This window comes from Tachyglossus aculeatus, chromosome 17, assembly GCF_015852505.1.
Source record: "Tachyglossus aculeatus isolate mTacAcu1 chromosome 17, mTacAcu1.pri, whole genome shotgun sequence".
NCBI lineage: Eukaryota > Metazoa > Chordata > Mammalia > Monotremata > Tachyglossidae > Tachyglossus > Tachyglossus aculeatus.
This window is the reverse complement of record NC_052082.1, coordinates 29815051-29836130: the sequence shown is the minus strand read 5'-3', so window position 1 is coordinate 29836130 and position 21080 is coordinate 29815051.

The following is a 21080-nucleotide window of genomic DNA, read 5'->3' as shown; positions in this document are numbered from 1 at the left end:
TTTACAGCTTTTTTTGTGCTTCTCATATATAATAAGGATAATGATGTCCTGTTGAATAAAACTGGTTTTTAACACATTTCCTGAGCAGAAATGATCACCTCCTTAAGAGCTCCCCTGTTTGCTTGCTTTATAAAAATAGTAGTGATAGTAATGATAATCAATGCCAGAATTTATGGGTGTGACATACTGTTCTAGATACTTGGGAAGTAAAAAACTAGCAAAGCAATACGTTCCCTTCCCACAGTGAGTTTATATTCTAATGGGTTTTTACGCCTAAGTGACTTGTTCAGAATCATACACATTGTTCAGAGAAGCATTTAAAGAAATTGTAGTGAGTTAAGAAAATATTGTTGATTGTGTTTCAAACTACTAGGCTTAAGATAATTCGGAAAAGCAATTTAGCTTACTGGGAGTTAAATTTCTGTATTAGCAATTGCTTTAAATAAAACCATTGCAATGAGAAATTAGACATTCTGGGGAGTCAATATGGTAACATTACAGTGCACCAAAAGATCCTAGAGGAAATATAAGAATAGACATGATATGGAAGACTACTGTGTCTCCACATAGACTCTTACAAAGGAACTATTGAAGTGCAGTGAACTTCGGAGACTCAGCTGACATTACACTGAATTTTATAATAGAAGAACAATGGTACAACAATAAATCCTCATTCCCTAATATGAAAATAACATACCTGTTATAGAAAAGAAGGAAAATTTCATTACAACCACTGAAATAAAGCAAGTTTTCAAATAATAAATTATCAGTTCCATGAACACAGCTCAAGGAGCAGAAATGTCAACTGTACAGACATGTAAATTTAAGGGAAAACAAAACAGAAGAGAATAAAGTTGCACATTTGTCAGATTTCTTCTTACAAACTTGTGTTTCATTTTTTTATAGTATTTGTTATGCACTGACAGCGTGCCAGACACTATATGAAGCACTGGGGTAGATACAGTCAGGTTGGACATAGTCCATGTCCCACATGGGGTTCACAGTCATAGCCCCCATTTTACAGATGAGGTAACTGAGGCAAAGAGAAATTAAGTGACTTGTCCAAGATCACACAACAGAACAGTGGTGATTCAGAATTAGAACTCAGGTCCCTCTGACCTGTGGTCTATCCACTAGACCATAGCTCAGACCATGGCGCTTCTCTATGTTTGCCAAATAGAGGGTTCAGATTCATGAAATTGTACTTCCCAAGTGCTTCGTACAGTGTTCTGCACACAGTAAGCACTCAATAAGTACCATTGAATGAATGAATGAATTGTATAGCCTGTTTTTTTAAAAAAAGTATTAACCTAAGACTAATCAATCAATCATATTTATTGAGCATTTACTGTGTGCAGAGCACTGTACTGTGTTTGGGAGAGTACAATGTAATGCAAAACATCAGTTGAAGAGTCACAGTATTGTCATGTTTCATTAATGTTCTTAATTTGATTTTTTTTAACATATACCCACAAATAGTTTACAGAAAATCAATTTTCTGAATTTCATCGTAATATTTCCAAATTGCTTTGATAACCACAGAAACCTGAAGACTGTAGTGATTTAAAAATCTTAACTGATCATTTATTTCAGTGAAACAACATAAACTGACATGTGCTAACACAGTCATATATCAACGAATAGCCTGGAGAAGCACAATATCCTGATTGTGGAAAGTTTTAAGATCTTGATGAACTCTTCAGGGTAGGTGAAACTAGAGAAGTAGCTTTTCTAGTGGATAGAACACAGACCTGGGCATCAGAAGGACCTGGGTTCCAATCCCGGCTCCTCTATTTGTCTGCTGTGTCACCTTGGAAAAGTCACTTCACTTCTCTGTGCCTCAGTTATCTCATATGTAACATTGGTATTACGACTTTCAGCGCCATGTGGGACATAGACTGTATCCGATCTGATTAGCTTGTATCTTTCTACCCCAGCACTTAGTATAGTGCCTTGTATATAGTAAGTGCTTAACAAATATCATTAAAAAAAATAGTTGCCAGAATCCAAGTTATTGCTGGTGGCAAAGAACTTTGTAAGGCATATGAATACCACACTGAGGTTTTATTTTTTTTCCCTTCATTTCTTTTTTATTTAACAACTAGCAAAGCTCATGTATTTCATACCCTGCTGTAGTCTGAAGGCACAATATGACTTTCTAAAGAGTGATAGTGGTGATGGTTTGTTCTGCATCATCCGCACTTTCTCCCAGGCCCTCTGTGAATATCTCCTTTCCATCTTCCTCTGAAGCAGAAGACACTGCTGAACACTTGTTTACATTTTACACTACTGTTGAATGTGTTTAAGACACTGGAATTTTTGCAATTCATGTAGTACAGTGTTATTTGAGTAACATATAATGAAGGGTCACGAAGGAGTACAGTGTAAAAATCAACTAAGCAAATTGGGAGATTGAATTAAAAAAAAAACCAAACCAGCATCCATGGAAGTCAGTGGGCCACTGCAGACTAATCTGTACCCCACCTGGCCTGATGTTCCTATGCCTGGGAAATCTGGTGCTTACTATGATAATTGGTGGATAACAGAAAGATCTAACATATATACACAAGTAAATTCCCCTCCTCACCCCTTACACAATGAAAATGTAGGTTTTATCTTTGTATATTTAAAATGTATAATTAGTGTGAATTCTTTAAAAGAATAAATAGAAGTGGGAAAACTTGTGGAGTATAAAAAACAGTAGTAGTAGAAGAAATACTTTCCCACCTACCAGTTTCTGCTTTTGGGTGCAATTGAGAGGCTATCTGAGCCAAGTTATGTTTGCTACTCCTGTCCTAGACTGGAGCCTACCTCTGACCCCAGTCCTGCAGGTGGGAAAAGGAAGAAGAGAAAGCAAAGAGACTAGGATGGTACGGGTGGTGGCAGGGGGCTGTGGAGGAGAGGAGAACTGATTCCCTTGGGAAATGTAGGGCAGCAGCTCTAAACACCCAACTGCCTTCCCTGACCTGGCTGAAAAGGGAGTCCTAACCTGTACCCTTCTCCGCACCATCCTCGTTTTGCTAGTGTTACTGAACTGAGCCTTAGTGTTCAGTTTTTACTTGGGAAATGGAATAGTTGTTTGATAAGCCTCCTCAAAAATAGCAAAATTTTAAGGAATAGGAATTTCACCAAATAGGAAGACAGTTGTCCATCAAGTCACATTTACTTCATGGTAAAATGGCTTTGGGCCTTCCGATTTAGAGGGAGTTGGGAGGGAGTTCTATGCTAGGAGAACAGTTTGAGCAAGGAGACAGAGGCAAGATAGGTGAGAGTGAAATGTAGTTAGAAGGTAGACTTGAGAAAAATGAAAAGGATAGATTAGGGAGTAGTGAGTGAAGAAAGCAAATACATAAGATGGGGTGAGTTGCTGGGTGAGTTTGTGGGGAACTTTAAAGTCAAATATGAGGATTTTTTGCTTGATCAGGAGGAATATGAGAAGCCAGTGGACAGTTTTGAGGAGTGGGCTGGGCAGTGCTTCAGGAAAAAGATCAGTCCAGCAGTATTAGCACAGATGGTAGAGGAGAGATACTGGAGGCAAAGAGATCAACAAAGAGGCTGATACTATAGTCTATTCCCAATATGATCAAGTCTGTACCGAAGTGCTTCTTGGATGGACAGGAAGAGATTGAGACAGGATTTGCTGTGTAAGAGAAATAGGCACAATTAGGCAGTAGATTGAAAAGCAGGGAGGATAATACCGAGGATAGCAGCTGGACAATATTGAGGTTGGGAACTTCTGGGACAGGGAGGTTAGTGTTATTATGTTACTAACTGAGATAGGAAAGGTGGAAGGAAGAGTAGATTTAGGAGAGTAACTGAACTGTTACTTCAGTTTAAGACATATTTGAATGAGGTCAAAGCTAGGAAGATGGATTTGGGAGCAGTGGGCTTAAAGATAGTAGCTGAAGACATGTGAGGGGATACACCTTCTGAAAAAGTGGGTGTAGAGCAAGAAGAGTAGGGAGCCCAGAGAAAAGTCTTGCAGAACACAAACAGTTAAGAGGTGTTGGAAGCGGAGCCAATGAACAAAACTAAGATGGAGCAATCAGAGACAAAAAATGGAGAAACAGGTTAATATGTTGTCAACTAATCCAAGTGTTTCAAGGAGGATGAGATGAGATGAATGGTGTGAAAAGAAGCGGAGTGGTTGAGAGGATTAGGATAGAGAGGAGACTGTTGGATTTGGCTATAAAGAGGTCAATTCTAATCTAAGCGAGTATTATGTCAGTGGAGTGAAGGGATGGAAAGTCTGATTAAAGTGGCTTAAGAAAAGAGGTGGTGAAAGCAAAAGAAGTAAAAGTCTTTCAGGACACAAACAGTTAAGAGATAGGTGTTGGAAGGGGAGCCAATGAACTAAACTAAGATGGAGCAATCAGAGACAAAAAAGGAGAACCAGGTTAACATGTTGTCTACTAATCCAAGTGTTTCAAGGAGGAAGGTGAGATGAATGGTGTGAAAAGAAGCGGAGTGGTTGAGAGGATTGGGATAGAGAGGAGACTGTTGGATTTGGCTATAAAGCGGTCATTACTAATCTATGAGTATTGTGTCAGTGGAGTGAAGGGATGGAAAGTCTGATTATAATGGCTCAAGAAGAGAGGTGGTGAAAGCAAAAGAAGTAAATGTCTTGCAGGACACAAACAGTTAAGAGATAGTTGTGGGAAGGGGAGCCAATGAACAAAACTAAGATGGAGCAATCAGAGACAAAAAAAGGAGAACCAGGTTAATATGTTGTCTAGTAATCCAAGTGTTTCAAGGAGAAAGGTGAGATGAGTGGTGTGAAAAGAAGCGGAGTGGTTGAGAGGATCAGGATAGAGAGAAGACTGTTGGATTTGGCTATAAAGAGGTCATTGCTAATCTAAGAGAGTATTATCTCAGTGGAGTGAAGGGTTAGAAAGTCTGATTATAGTGGCTTAAGAAGAGAGGTGGTGGAAACCAAGTGAAGTCGGTAGGAATAAACAACCCATTCCAGAAGTTTAGTGTACCCTAGTGGAAAAACTGTGGGCCTGGGAATCAGAGGACCTGGTTCTAATACCAGCTCTGTCCCTTGTCTGCTGTGTGACCATGGGCAAGTCACTTAACGTCTCTGTGACTCAGTTTCCTCAACAGTAAAATATGTAATGGCCACCTGTTCTCCCTCCTACTTAGACGGTGAGCCCCATGCGGGACAGGTACTGTATCTGACATAATTAATGTGCATCTACCTGAGCACCTAGTTCACAGCTTGACATAAATACAATATATGAAAAAAACTTTAGATAGAAATGGGAAAAATAAATGGGGCAAGAATTGGAGGAACTGTGTGATTGAGGGATACATTTCCTCTAATGCCAACCTTCTCACTGTACCTCAATCTCGTCTATCTTGCCGCCAATCTCTTGCCCACATTCTACCTCTGGAATGCCCTCCCTCCTAATATCAGACAGATAATTGCTCTCCCCAACTATAAAGCCTTATTGAAGGCACAACTCCTCCAAGAAGCTTTCCCTGACTAAGCTCTCAATCTCCTTTCCTCCCACTCCCTTCTGTGCTGCTCATACTTGCTCCTTCATTCTTCCTCTCTCCCATTCCCACAGCACATATGTATATATCCGTATATATCTGTAATTTATTTATTCATTCTTTACTTCCTATCTCAGTTAGTAACATAGCCATCCTCCCTGTCCCAGAAGTTCCCTACCTCAATATTGTCCGGCTGCTGTCCTCGGTATTATCCTCCCTCCTTTTCAGTCTACTGCGTAATCATGCCTATTTCTCTTACACAACATCTCCTGTCTCAACCCCTTCCTGTTCATTCAAGAAGTGTTTTGGTACAGACTTGATCATATTGGGAATAGACTAACTACAGTATCAGCCTCTTTGCTGATTGCTGTGCCTCCAGCATTATTATTTATTATTATTTATTAATTAATATATTTATATTCATATCTGTATCTCCATCTAGACTGTGAGCTTGTTTGGGGCAGGAATGTGTTGTTATACTGTACTCTCCCAAGTGCTAAGTACAGTACTTTGCACACAGTAAGCGCTCAGTAAATACGATTGAATGATAGGAATAAATGCATACTTGGACATGTTTAAAGGCAGAATGGAAAAAGCCAACAGAAAAGTATGTATGAAGGTAACAGTGAGGAAAGGGAGCAGAGAGAGGGTGTTACTTTAGGAGGTGAGAGGGAATAGGTTCAGTGGTTTTGGTTGATAGGGGGGTGGATTTAGAGAGTAGGTAAGTGACCCTCTCTTGAAAAACAGCAATGAAGAAGTTGAAAGAAAGGTGAGACTACAGGAGTGGTAAGGACATGATGGAGAGACTTTGGGACTTTCTTTTCTTTTGGTGTCAGTTTTGTTGACAAAGTAGTATCAAAGGTCTCAAGGATAAGGGAGGGAAGGTGTGGAGGCTCTGGAAACTTCAAGAAGGAGTTGAAAGCTCAAAAAAGTTAATGTGGATTGTGGTCATGGGTCATAGAGAAAAAGCATGACCTAATGGGCAGGGCACAGGTGTGAGAGTCAGAGGACCGGGCTCTAATCTCAGTTCCACCACTTGTCTTGCTATAAAATATCTCTTTGCCTCAGTTTCCTAATCTGTAAAATGGAGATGAGGAAATTGCCTCCTACTAAAAAGACTTCAAGTCCCATGTGGGACAACGACTCTACCCTACCTGATTACCTTGCATCAGCTGCCCTCAACTCTTGTCAAACCTAGGGGTTGTGTCCGTTTAAATATGTGAAGCTGTAGTCTAAAAGGCCAAGTAATATCAAGGAAGGCCTGAATAATAAAATATATAGTTTGGGCACTAAATAATCTCAAGGTATATCTTCACCTGGATACCTCATGCAGTCCTGATCATCTCCTCTTAGGAAGGCTGTATTAGAGGTGGAGATACAGAGAAGAATATCCCAAGATGATCAGCAGGGTGGTCAGTTTCTATATGAAGGTAACCTGAAGGTAAGCGCTTAGTACAGTGCTCTGCATACAGTAAGCGCTCAATAAATACGATTGAAAAGATTTAGGGACCCTTCTTTTGAAAAAGCCTATTGTTGGTTAGGGATTGTCTCTGTTGCAGAATTGTACCTTCCAAGCACTTAGTACAGTGCTCTGCACACTGTAAGTGCTCAATAAATACTACTGAATGAATGAATGAATGATAAGGTAAAGTATTGATGTTTAACAAAATCATGAAACCTGTGGATGGCGAAAACGTGGATATGTTGTTTACCAATCCTTCAGTGCCCAGATAAGGAATACCCGTTGAAATGAAGGTGGTAGGTTTGGACAAATAAAAGAAATATTTATTCACCAAGTGGGTGGTAGACATAAGGAACTCATTACCATGGGAATTTACGCTGGCAGGCTAAAAATAGTGCTCGATTCAAAAGGAATTTCGATGCTTTCAGTGGTATAAAGTCCATTCATAATCACCACCAGCTTTGGAAAAAAGTGAATGAAGCATCTGCATCAGAATAGAGGCTGAAGTGGGGCAGGGCAGTTGAACATCAGAAAATCCAGCCTGAGTTGGAGCAGGCACTTATGCAAAGGGAGAACTGAGAAACACAATGACTCTGAAGCAGGGGGTGGATTGGATTGGATTGGATTGGGTAAGTGGGTTCCTCAGGAGATTTAGGTTCAGGGACCAAAATAATAATAATAATGGTATTTATTAATCGCTTACTGTGTGCAAAGCACTGTTCTAAGCGCTAAGAAGGTTACAAGGTGATCAGGTTGTCCCACGGCGGGCTCACAGTTTTAATTCCCATTTTCAGATGAGGTCACTGAGGCACAGAAAAGTTAAGTGACTTGCCCAAAGTCACACAGCTGACAGTTGGTGGACCTGGAATTTGAACCCATGATCTCCAAGCGCTTAGTACAGTGCTCTGCACATAGTAAGCGCTCAATAAATACGATTGATTGATTGATTGATTGATTGTAGAGAAGCAGCATGGTTTAGTGAAAAGTGCACGGGCTTGGGAGTCAGAGGTTGTGGGTTCTAATCCCAGCTCTGCCACTTATCAGCTGTGTGACTTTGGGCAAATCATTTAACTTCTCTGTGCCTCAGTTACCTCATCTGTAAAATGGGGATTAAGTCTGTGAGCCCCGCATGAGGCAACTTGATTACCTTGTATCTACCCCAGTGCTGAGAACAGTGCTTGGCACATAGTAAGTGCTTAACAAATACCATCATTATTATAACAGAATAATACTATATTGAACAGGCAGGGTACATATTTTTTCCCGCCTCAAGGCCGTAAGATACCCAAAACCTGACCTGGGTCCCCAGGGTCCTAATGACTTTGATTATTTAAAGATGGTATCTGATATGTCTGCAACTTGCTTATATGCAACTCCCACAGCAAATGAAATGCTTCTAGGAAACCTTTCTTGCTCAGATTCCTCCAGTTGAAACATTGGTTTACAATCTGTCAATCCCATCCCCTCCTCTCACTGGTTCTCCCAGGAAAGATGTGATTGATGGGCAAATCTGCCTTTTGAATCCCCTGGGTCAGTGACACATTCCCCTCTGGTTTTGAACATAGGCAGTGAGTATGGGGGCCACTCAGCCCCTACTGCATGTTGTTTCTCCTGGCAACAGACGTACTGTTTCTGAGATCTCTGAATATTCCATACTCTTTCCGTACTTGAACCTCCCCTGGGTTCCGGAGAGGAAGAATGTTACAGTCACTCATTCATCCCACCTGGTATTTGCTGGGAGATTCTTAGAAAAGTGGGGAGAAACCTGTCAGGGTCCCAGCCCCCCAGTCCTGGAAACCATCAGGAAATGAACCACAGCAGCATCCAGGTGAGGAGTTGGCAGGTGGTTGGCGCATTTGGAGTTGAGTTCTGTTCACTTCTCTGATCATAGCAACTTTTTAAATTTTTTTCATGTACTTGTTATGCATTTACTCTGTGCCAAGCACTCCACTGAGTCCTGGAGGACATACAAGTTAATCAGTTTGGACACAGCCCATGTCACACATGGGGCTCACAGTCTTACCCCCCATTTTACAGATGAGGTAACTGAGGTTCAGAGAACCAACCTGCCAAGATTGCAGAGCAGAAGAGTGATGGAGCTGGGATTAGAACCCAGGTCTTTCTGATTTCTAGGCCCATGTTCTTTCCATTAGACCACACCGCTTCCCTTTTCCAGCATTTCAAAGACCCTGCAGTTGCATTCTTCATTTATTCTTTCCCTTAGATTCAATCAATCAATCATATTTATTGAGCACTTACTGTTTGCAGAGCACTGTACTAAGCGCTTGGGAAGTACAAGTTGGCAATATATAGAGACAGTCCCTACCCAACAGTGGGCTCACAGTCTAAAAAGTGGGCTCTTAAATTAGATCTAGGGTATAAATGAAGTTAGGGTGGCTTATATAAATTTAGGAGTATCTTTAGAATGAACCCTATTTTCCAGCTTTTTATCCCCACTACCATATAATGCTTAAACCACATGACTTTAAATCCTCAGCTTGGCTCAGACAGTCTTGAATCTCAGTGGCTGTAAATATTACTTAATGAATATTGTCCTTCGTATTCTCCACTATTATCTTTTCCCATTCATGTTTCTAATTAAATCTTAACTTTGATCTTCTCTAGTTTGGAATGTTGGTTTAGTCATGGTCGCTGGGCCTACAGAAAACAGTCAATTGGATCCAGGATGAAGATCCTTTAGTAATCCTAACTACAGATGGTCTGATTTTGAATATTCAGTAAAACGATCCCAGTTTTGATCTCACGAGGAAAATATACTTCACTGGAGTGTAATAGCCACTAGACAGTGCCTTCCCTGATTAATTATTCTTCTCAACTAGTACTTAGCACTTTTACACCACCCCTGCCCATATGAAATCATAACCACCTGCTGCACCCTTGAGCATGACAGCATGCATACTTTATTATTTAGGCACTTATCCATTCTGTTCTTCACTGTGTATGTAATTCATTTTGTCTGTGTTACCAAGTAGATTTGTAAACTTCTCAAGGTTTAGGTATCTTGTCTTCCAACTCAGTCATATTCTCCCAATCAATAATATTTATTTAGTACTTACTCTGTACAGAGCACTGTACTAATTGTTTAAAAGAAGCAGCATGAAGCAGCGTGTCTTAGTGGATAGAGCATGAGCCTGGGACTCAGAAGGACCTGGGCAAGTCACTTAACTTCTCTGGGTCTCAGTTATCTCATCTGTAAAATGGGGATTAAGAGTGTGAGCCCCATATGGGACAGGGGCTATGTCCCACCTGATTAACTTATATCTACCCCGGTGCTTAGAAAAATTACATAGTAATTGCTTAATACCATAATTATTATTATTAAGTGATTACAATAGTGTTAGTAGACATGAGTCTTACCCTCAAGCAATTTACAATCTGATAGGTGGGAGAGATACGAAAATAAATTGCAGGAAGAGGAAGCAGGGCTGGATATCTATATCCAGCCACTGAGGGAGTAGATACAAGTTAATCACATTGACAACAGATTTTGTTCCATATGGGGCTCTCAGTTACAAGTCAGAGAGAGAAGGATTTAATCCCCATTTTACAGATGAGGTAACTGAGGCATGAAGAAACCAAGTGACTTGTTCAAGGTCACACAGCAGACAAGTGACGGAACTGGAATTAGAAACCAGGTCTCTCAGGTCTGTGCTCTTTCACTCAACCAAGCTACTTCTCTTATCTTTTGTCTTTTTTCTCCCAACTGCCTCTGCAGTGCCATGTTTTGTTTCATTTTTCACTGCTTCATCATGAATTATGCATCATATAGCATATCTTATTGGATATCTTATTTCAACTCACTCTAGAGCAGCTATTTGGGTAATTGGTCCACTTCTCTGGCCTGCCCAACACAGCAAGGGAGTAATGTGAGTTTTCATTTTTCTAACTGCATTGCAGGTTCTCATAATTTGTGATCCTGCTTGCCACTTTAAGTACTGAATGTCTCAAGAAGGCCAAATTTGTTTTAACGATTGCTAAAACCCAATGTGTTGATGATGTAAGTTTCAGTCATTCCATCATACTTGAGCACTTACTGCATGCAGAGCACTGTACTAAGCTCCTGGGAGAGTACAACAATAAAAAGACACATTCCCTGCCCACAGTGAGCTATGTTAGTTTTAGATATGTAAATAAGTGCTGTGGAACTGAAGTTGGGGTGAATATCAAATGCCCAAAAGTCACTGATCCAAGTCAGAGGTCAGAATGAAAATAAAGCTGCTAAATAAAAGGGCAAAATAAATCTCATCCAGCCAAGTGGCAAGCACAAATGGGGAGACTTGGGGCAGTAAGAGGTAGGTTATATAAAACACTTCCACCACCTATAAATAGCAAATACAACAGCAGAGCACACTCCTAAATATACTTTTATTCAACTATCTTATTATATATCTTGACCACTCTTGCAAACATGTTTATGTCTGTCTTCCCTGTTTGAGTGTAAGAACCTCCTTATGGGCAGGGGACTTGTCACTTCCTTATTCGATGGTATTGACACCTGTCTACTTGTTTTGTTTTGTTGTTTGTGTCCCCCTTCTAGACTGTGAGCCCATTGTTGCGTAGGGACCGTCTCTATATGTTGCCAATTTGTACTTCCCAAGAGCTTAATACAGTGCTCTGCACACAGTAAGTGCTCAATAAATACGATTGAATGAATGAATACATGAGTGCTTTGGGGATAAAGAGTGGCATGAGTATGTAAGTAAGCATGTAAGTGACTAGGGATATGGCCTCAAGGCATGGAAATTTTAGTAGGGGGGGAAGATGTGATGGGAAGATGAGGGATTAGCCCGGGAAGCCTTCCTGAAGGACATGCGATTGACTATAGTGTTCCACACACAGTAAGCTCTCAATACATATTATTGATTGATTATAAGATCCTTGAGGGTAAGGATCATGCCTACCAATTCTATTGCATGGTATTCTCCAAAGCAATAAATACTATGTTCTGCAGAAAATAAGTACTAAGTAAATACCACCAGTTGAATAATTGATTTAAGGTAGATTTTAAGACTTTTAAGTGCTGGGGAAGTTACAAGATAATCAGCCTGAATACAGTTTATGTTCCACATGGGGCTCTCAGTCTTAATACCCATTTTACAGATGAGTTAGTTGAGACAGAAAAGTGAATTGTCTTCCCTAACGTCTACAGTGGAAAAGCGGTAGAGCTGGAACCAGAACCCAGGTCCTCTGACTCCCATCCTCTTTCCACTAAGCCATGCTGCCTCTCAAAATTCTTGCTGGCAGGATCATGGCTGCTAATTCCATTGTTTGTACTCTCCCAAGTACTTAGTATGGTGAATGCTCAACACAAAGTAAGTGCCCAGTATTTTCCATGGATTGATTGATTTTTCAGTAGACTAATTACCCAATCTGCCCTTGATTTTTGAAGTTGTCTTTACAGCTATAGAGAAAATAGACATTCCCAATATCCCTATCTAAATGTGGCCTATGTAACCTGCTCCACTATGGACAAACTACCCTTCATCCTCAACCTAGTCCTTGCTGTTACCAAGGGCTGGATTTAGAAGACATTTTTTTCCCCTGCCACTCTTTCCTTTGGGGCCTACCTCTTCATGGAGTGGTCATGGAGGGATCAACAGAGGGTGTTGGCTTATTTCTGGAGCTCTGAATCAAATAGAGTTACCAACTGGATGGAGGGGAAGCAAAGTGAATAATTTAATAATCAGAGCTGAGAGAGTATAAGCCCCCTTTTTTAATGGTATTTAGTAAGGCTTTGTATGTGCCAAACACTGTTTTGAATGCTAGAGGTAGATACAGATTAATCAAGCTGGAAAAGACGTTGTCCCACGTGGGGCTCACAGTCTAAGTAGGAGGGAGAATGGTATTAAATCCCTATTTTGCAGTTGAGGAAACTGAGGCACAGAGAAATTAAGTGATTTGCCCAAAGGCATGCAGCAGACAAGTGATATAGCAGAGATTAGAACAGATCCTCTGGCCCCCAGGCCTGCTTTTTATCTACAAGGACAAAATGCTTCTTCATGGCAGGGATCAAATCTATTAATGTAACTGTATCGTGCTTTCCCAAGCACTTAGTAAAGTGCTCAAAGGCATGCAGCAGACAAGTGATATAGCAGAGATTAGAACAGATCCTCTGGCCCCCAGGCCTGCTTTTTATCTACAAGGTCAAAATGCTTCTTCATGGCAGGGATCAAATCTATTAATGTAACTGTATCGTGCTTTCCCAAGCACTTAGTAAAGTGCTCAAAGCATGGTAATCATTGAAAAAATGCCATTGATTGATAGACTGGGAGCTGTGGGAAAGCTTGCTTTGCTGTTGTGTGCAAGGCCTAGGACAATGTGGGCATTATTGTCATTGCTGCATCATTTCCATCTTTCTCTTTCCTCTTCATAAACACAATCGGAACAACTGATTTCATACATCTCTGGAAACTGGGAAAGGAGCCTGGAATCTGTGAATCAGATAATAAAACAGGGACTCCAAGAAATAGTAATCCGATAAGGGATCTGAGTGGGGAAAGAGGAGCAAGACATGATGAGAATTGAAGTTGGATTTAAGCATCACCTTAATTCTGAAATTCATAGAAAAAAGCAGTTGGTGCAAACCTACTCTCATTCTATCGTTGTATATGTTTATGTGGATGTGAATTGGTGTGTGTGTGTGTGTGTGTCTGTGTGTATCCTTCTTATTTGAAAACAATGGTGCTCACTTGGAGATTTCATTCCTGTGAATCAAAACCATTGAAAAGCCAGTCATGCAGTCTAGAACAAAATAAAAAATCTTAAAAGCGAATGAAATTTCTAGTAATAAAAGTGAGCCAATCAGACTGTCTTGAACAGAACATTAAAAGGAAGGGCTAATTGGATTCTAGTTCAGATGTCTGTGCCTGCAAGGAAATTCTTCCACCTGTCTGTATAAGAACTTCACCACTGTAGGACAGAACAGTGCTTGGCACATAGTAAGTGCTTAACAAAATACTGTTTTTTACAGAGAGTAAAAGTCCAAGAAAGAACAAAGTAGGATTAATTGAATTGAATTGTTTTGAACTGAATGAATTGAATGGTAATTTAATGTACCATTGACTATATGCATAAATTAAAACCAAATGATATACAAGTGATGATGATCAGGATAAAATATGCAACTTCTAAGAGTGGGTGGTCAGCTCGAGATTAAGGTATCCACTTTCCTGAGTTTCTATGCGTGTCTGCAACGCTAAATTGTGAACAATTCTACTTTACATATGGAACACTGAAAAAAATGCCACAATACTTCAAAGTCTTCACTATAATCATCATCTTTAAGAATGAAGGAGAGGGAGTTGACTAAAAAAACTAAACTAGAATTCCTCTGTTTCCCACTGCAGACAAAATACTAGCCAGAGTCATTATGATCTAGGACTGAGTAACAGAGTTAATTATTTGCTATTCACTGTGGCCAAAACACAGCAGTGCACATATGGTTTTTGCAGCACAACATGTACAGGAAAAGTTCAGAGAGCAATACCAAGACCTCTATACTGTGTTCATTAAAGTTACAAAAGAACCTGAAACCAACAACAGACCAGAACTCTGGAAATTCCTGAACAATTTGAGCTGGCTTGTGAAATTCACCCAAATCCTTAAACTATTTTATAATTAAATGTTTGATTGAGTGACCCTTTCCCCGTTACTGCGGGGATGAAGCAGGGTTGTGTCCTGTTCAACTTAGTCAACTGCTGCCATTGAGGGTGCAATGAGAGTTTTGCAAGCTCAAGTCAGAATATGCTTCTTTTCCACTTAGTAAATTTTCCAGTTTAATAGATTATGGATATCATCCAAGTATTTGAGGCAGTAATTGAGACAGAAAGGGAGAGATAGGGAGGGAGAGGGCTACATCTCACACACATTCAGCAAATGGTCATAATGACACAAGCAAAATTGCAAAAAATAATATTATCAAAATTCAAAAATGTAAACCCATGCTTGCATTTTCTTTATGGAATCGACTGATGTTTGGACTTCTGTTCCTTACTGGTGGATTCAGTGTTCCCTTTCCTCAGAGTCTGACAGTAGTAACTGGGAAAGAATGGATAGGGAAGAAGTGGAGAGAGAAAAAGACAATGGGAAGAGAACAAGACAGTGGGACACTAGGGTCAACTGGAATGGGAATCCAGGTATGTGGGCTTTTAGTCTTATTTGCTACGGCTCCTTGCTTGAAACACATCCAAGCTTGGATGTGTTCTGGGCCCTAGACAGTCCCTTCTGAGAAGGTAAGGAAAAAAGGGGCTCAGACCTCATGACCCCACTACTGCCTCTGGCTTTCCAGGGAACACCATCTCCCTTATCCTGAAAAGGCAGGGTTGGAGCTGCTGTCCTTCCCTTCACCACCCACTTCATCCAGCAGGTTTGCAGACAGCCTTCCCCCAACCTGGACTCACCAGGACCAGGATCTGGCAGGCCCTTCATGACAACAACACACGTATTAAGCAATGATGATGAAGCAGCGACACACAATTAACTAATAGCGATGCCGAAGTGGCACACGAATTAGCAGTGGTGACGTCACACGGTGCTCAATAGTGATTCTTAGAGATCAGGGGTTTCAAAAGAAGAATACAGATATAAAGACGTCCAGTCCCATACCAACACCCAATGGGTGGGCAAACCTGCTGAAATCCAGAAGACTAGAGATTAGTTATCATTTTCTTCATCATGAATTCCACTGCCAGCAGTGATTCTTCGGAAAGAGCCCGGGCTTTGGAGTCAGATGTCATGGGTTCAAATCCCAGCTCCATCACATGCCTGCTGTGTGACCTTGGGCAAGTCACTTAACTTCTCTGAGCCTCAGTTACCTCATCTGTAAAATGGGGATTACGACTGTAAGCCTCATGTGGGACAACCTGATCATCTTGTATCCCCCCCAGCATTTAGAACAGTGCTTTGCATGTAGTAAGTGCTTAACAAATGCCATTATTATTATTATTATTATTATTATATCTGAAAACATTTTGCACTAATGGAATTCAGTATTCTTTTGAGTTGAGCTAATTGGTGGGGTGTGTGTGCTTTAGAGAAGCAGCATGGTTCAGTGGAAAGAGCCCGGGCTTTGGAGTCGGAGGTCATGGGTTCAAATCCCAGCTCCGCCACTTGTCAACTGTGTGACTTGGGGCAAGTCACTTAACTTCTCTGTGCCTCAGTTACCTCATCTGGAAAATGGGGATTAGGTCTCTGAGCCTCATATGGGACAACTTGATTACCTTGTATTTACCTCAGTGCTTAGAACAGTGCTTTGCACATAGTAAGCGCTTAATAAATGCCATTATTATTATTATTATATGACTATGGCAATTACTGATGCTTCTGCAGTCTGCTCCTGGTATATTTCAGCTGTAGCCATGCTGGACTCCTGGGTGGAAGTGTTTACAGCCACAGGTTTGATCTTCAACAGGGCAGGACACTGCAGAGGCAGCTGTGTGGGAGAGCAGCTTTTCTTGCCTCTTGTTCTCTCCACTCATTCACCATTGTTGCTCTTAAAATAAGATGTCTGGGTAAATGCTTCAGCATGTTTTTGTGCAAGTGCATAAATCTATCATCTTTTTGAGTCATTCTTTCTCTATCTGCCTGTCTGTATCTAGTTTTCTGCTTTTCTTTCTCTTTCCCTCTGCCTGTCTGGCCCCTCTGCATTCTCTTTGTCTCTCTGCATGTCTGTTCTTTTCAATCTCTCTTTCTCTTTATTCTGACCCTGTATATGTGTACATTTGTGTTTCTCTATCTCTTTCCCTTTTTATTTTCTTTCTATTTTCCCTCCATCTCTTTCTTGATCTGTCTCTATTTTTTCAGTCCAATTTTCTGACCCTGTATATGTGTACATTTGTGTTTCTCTATCTCCTTCCCTTTTTATTTTCTTTCTATTTTCCCTCCATCTCTTTCTTGATCTCTGTCTAGTTTTTCAGTCCAATTTTCTGTCTTTCTTTCCTATCTCCACAAAATTAAATTTGTATATATAATATTATATATTTATATATATTTCTCATGTTTGCCAAGCTAAAGTCAAAGAGTGTCAAATTTCCCTTTTATAATAAATTACCTTGAAGAACAGAGAAATCAAAGAGCGTGCTTCAAAGTGATAGGAGGAGCAAGAGTAAGCCATTGCTGTGGCTACTAGTATTCTGTGGACTATGAATCAAAAGGAACCAGAAACATTGTTCCTCTAGCCACAGTCAGTGCTTACTGTGCAAAGCACTGTACTAAATCCTTGGAAGAGCACAATATAGCAATAAGCAGACACATTCCCTGCCCACAATGAGCTTACAGTCTAGGTGGGAAGACAGACACCAATATAAATAAACAAATAATAATAGATATATACCTAAGGGCTGTGGGGCTGGGAGGGGAGATGAATAAAGGGAGTAAGTCAGGGTGACGCAGAAGGGAGTGGGAGAAGAAAGGTGTGGAAGAAGAGGAAAAAAGAGCTTAGTCGGGGAAGACCTCTTGGAAGACATGGGCCTTCAATAAAGCTTTGGCGGAGGGGAGAGTAATTGTCTTCCAGATATGAGGAGGGAGGGCATTCCAGGCCAGAGGCAGGATGTGGGCAAGAGGTCTGTGGCAAGGTGGATGAGAAGGTGAGAAGGTTAGCATTAGAAGAAAAAAGTATGTGGGCTGGATTGTAGTAGGAGAATAGTGAGTTGAGGTAGAAGGGAGCAAGGGGAGTGAGTGCTTTAAAGCCAGTAGTAAGGAGTTTCTCTTTGATGCAGGCACTCTGACAGTGAAGTTCATCCGTGAACGTGTGTGTGGCTGAAAAGGCCAACGTGGGACCCACATTGTAAATACTGAACCAGGAATATAACCCAGACATCAATTATGCAGGATTGAACATGAATTCAATCCGTCCTTGGGTTGTTCCCCTCCTCCTTCGTCTCACACATCCATTTCCTTCTCACCTCCCAGTTTCATGACTCTTGCAACCAGCACATCCCAACCTTGTTTCCCTCTGCTTTTGTCATGATATATTTACAGCATGTTTTTGTGTATTTCTAAGGCTTGGAAAACCTTAATAGTTCATTCTAATGAAAATAAGGAACTCAACATTCAGCATACGGTGCCTTTCAGTCAGAAGAAAATGTTGCCTGCAGTGGTACAGATGCTTATAAAACAAGCAATTGATGCCATGCAACTAAGCTGCAGCACAGACACACTTGCCAAAGTCCCCAGCTGTCTTCAGCTTCTACTGACAGAAAATTATCTAGTTGTTTTCGATCTGCATATGTATGCTAGATGCATCTTTTTTCCTTCTTAAAAACATTTGCAAAATTTGTTTGTTTGGGCCTATTCCTAGCAGTTGAGGTCCTTATGTTTATGAAAGCACTTAGTAAGTTTGTGATATAATCTGTTTCTACTGATTGCTGATGTTGGTTCGTGTATCACAGAGCCTGAAGGGTGTTTCGATGGTATGTTAGCACATATGTGCTGCTGGATGTATTTAGAAAGTGCTAGTCGTAGTAGTACCATTTAAGTGCTAATTGTGTGTAGAGCACTGTACTAAGTATTGGGAAGTAAAATCCCCCAAGAAGGAATTAGGAGATTCCTGTCCTCTGGGGGTTCACAAGCTAACCAAAAGCTTGTGGTTAGGGGAGACGGAACTGGTTAGTGAAAGAAAACAAAACACTAAGGCAGCATAAAATAGAAGAATCATGGCCTAATGGATAGAGTACATGCCTAGGAGTCAAAAGGACCTGGGTTCTACTAATCTCGGCTGCGCCACTTATCTACTGTGTGAACTTGGGAAAGTCACTTCACTTCTCTGTGCCTCAGTTACCTCATCTGTAAAATAGGGATTAAGACTGTAAGCCCCATGTAGAACAGGGACTGTGTCCAATTTGACTTGCTTGTATCCACCCAGAGCTTAAAACATTGCCTAGCACATAGTAAGCACTTAACAAATACTCATATATAATAAGTGATAATAAAATAGCCGGTGGAGAGTGGGGGATAATCCACTAATGGTGAACATCACTCCTATAGAAGATTGAAGGGCTGAAGATGGCCAAGGTTTCCAACACCTAACAGTAATTGTGGTATTTTTGGCATTTGTTAAGCGCTTTCTACGCTACAGACACAGTACTAAGCACTAGGGTGGATACAAGTAAGTAATGCTGGACAAAGTCCCTGTCCCACATGGGGTTCATAGACTTAATCCCCATTTTACAGATGAGGTAGCTGAGATACAAAGAATTTAAGTGACTTACCCAAGGTCACAGAGCGACAAGTGGCAGAGCTGGGATTGGAGGCAAGGTCCTTGTGATTCCCAAGCCCTTGCTCTAACCGTTAGGCCATGCTGCTTCATTTTCTTTGTTGTCTCACTTTTAAATGAGACTATATTGTCTAATCCATATCAGACATTAAGGTTTGTTTTCATCTGTTTGCCTGTTAATTAGCCTCTAATTAGCCTCATCATCATTAGCAGCACTGTCGTTATTATCATCAGTATTTATTGTGTGGCTACTCTTCAAAGAACACTGAACTAGGTGCTGGGGAGCATGATGCATTAGAGTTTCTTATTGAGCCTGACATACCTCCCTCAGTCCTGAAACTTCAGGACCGAGAACCTGTGGCAAGGAGTAGATTATGGTGATAATGGTTTGTGCAGCATCACGCACACTCTGGGAATACCTCTTGGAGGAGGTGTTTTTAGGAAGACCTTGATGGTGAGAAGTTTTGAAAGGAAGAAGAAATTCCAGGCAGGGGAAAAGGACAGGTACATTGGAAACGAAATGGAAGAATCAAGGATGAGGTTGAGATATGAGCTTGGATCATACATAGTGTGAGCTAGGTAGCATATAGTGTGAGAAAAGAGTGAAAAGACAAGGAGGCCAGGGATTGCTTCTTCTTCCATTGTACTCTCCCAATATTTTAGTACTGTGATTTGAACACAGTTAGAACTTAATTAATAATGTTGACTGAGGCAATGGATGGAGTGCTTTGAAGCTGTTGTCTAATGTGCTTTACAGACCCAATCATTTGCAAAGATTACTTCCTTGATGCCTATCACAAAGAGGTTTCAGATGCTCATAGTCTGGAAAGATTGGAAGCAGGCTGTAAACCAGCTTTCAGATCCCTTATTACACTGTGATAGAAGGAAGGTGTAATAGAGAAGTTTGAATGGGATGTCAATCAATCAGTCAGTCGTAATTTATGGAACACTTACTGTGTGCAGTGCACTGTACTAAGCATTTGGGAGAGAACAACAATATAACAGACACATTCCCTGCAGACAAAAACTTACAGTCTAGAAGGGGAGACAGACATTAATATAAATGAATACATTACAGATGTGTTCATAAGTGCTGTGGGGCTGGGGGAGGGTGGCTAGTGAATTAAGAGAGCAAGTTAGGATGACGCAGAAGGGAATAGGAAAAGAGAAAATGATGGCTTAGTCAGAGAAAGCCTCTTGGAAGAGATATGCTCTCATTAAGGCTTTGAACAGGGGGAGAGTAATTGTCTGTCGGATATGGAAAGGGAAGACGCACCATGCCAGAGGAAGGATGAGGATGCGAGGTTGGCAGAGAGATAAAAGAGATCCTGGTACAGTGATTAGGTTGGCATTAAAGAAGCCAAGTATGCAGGCTGGGTTGTAGTGGAAAGTAACAAGGTGTTTTAGGAGGGGGCAAGATGATTGAATGCTCTAAAGCCTATGGTAGGGAATTTCTGTTTGTGGAGGTGGATGGGCAACCACTGGAGGTTCTTGAGGATTGGGGTAATATGGACTGAATGTTTTTGCAAAAAAATGATCCGGGCAGCAGAGTAAAGTGTGGATTGGGGTGAGGAGAAACATGAGGCAGGGAGGCCAGCAAGGAGGCTAATATAGTAATCACGGCTGGATAGCATAAATACTTGGATTAATGTGGTAGCAGTTAGGATGGAGAGGAAAGGGTCAATTTTAGTGATGCTGTTGTGAAACTTGAACTGACTGGATTTAGTGATAGATTGAATATGTAAGTTGAATGAGAGATAGGAGTCAAGGATAATGCCAAGGTTATGGGCTTGCAATAATAATAATAATGGTATTTGTTAAGTACTTACTATGTGCCAAGCACAATACTAAGTACTGGGGTGGATACAAGCAAATTGGGTTGGACAC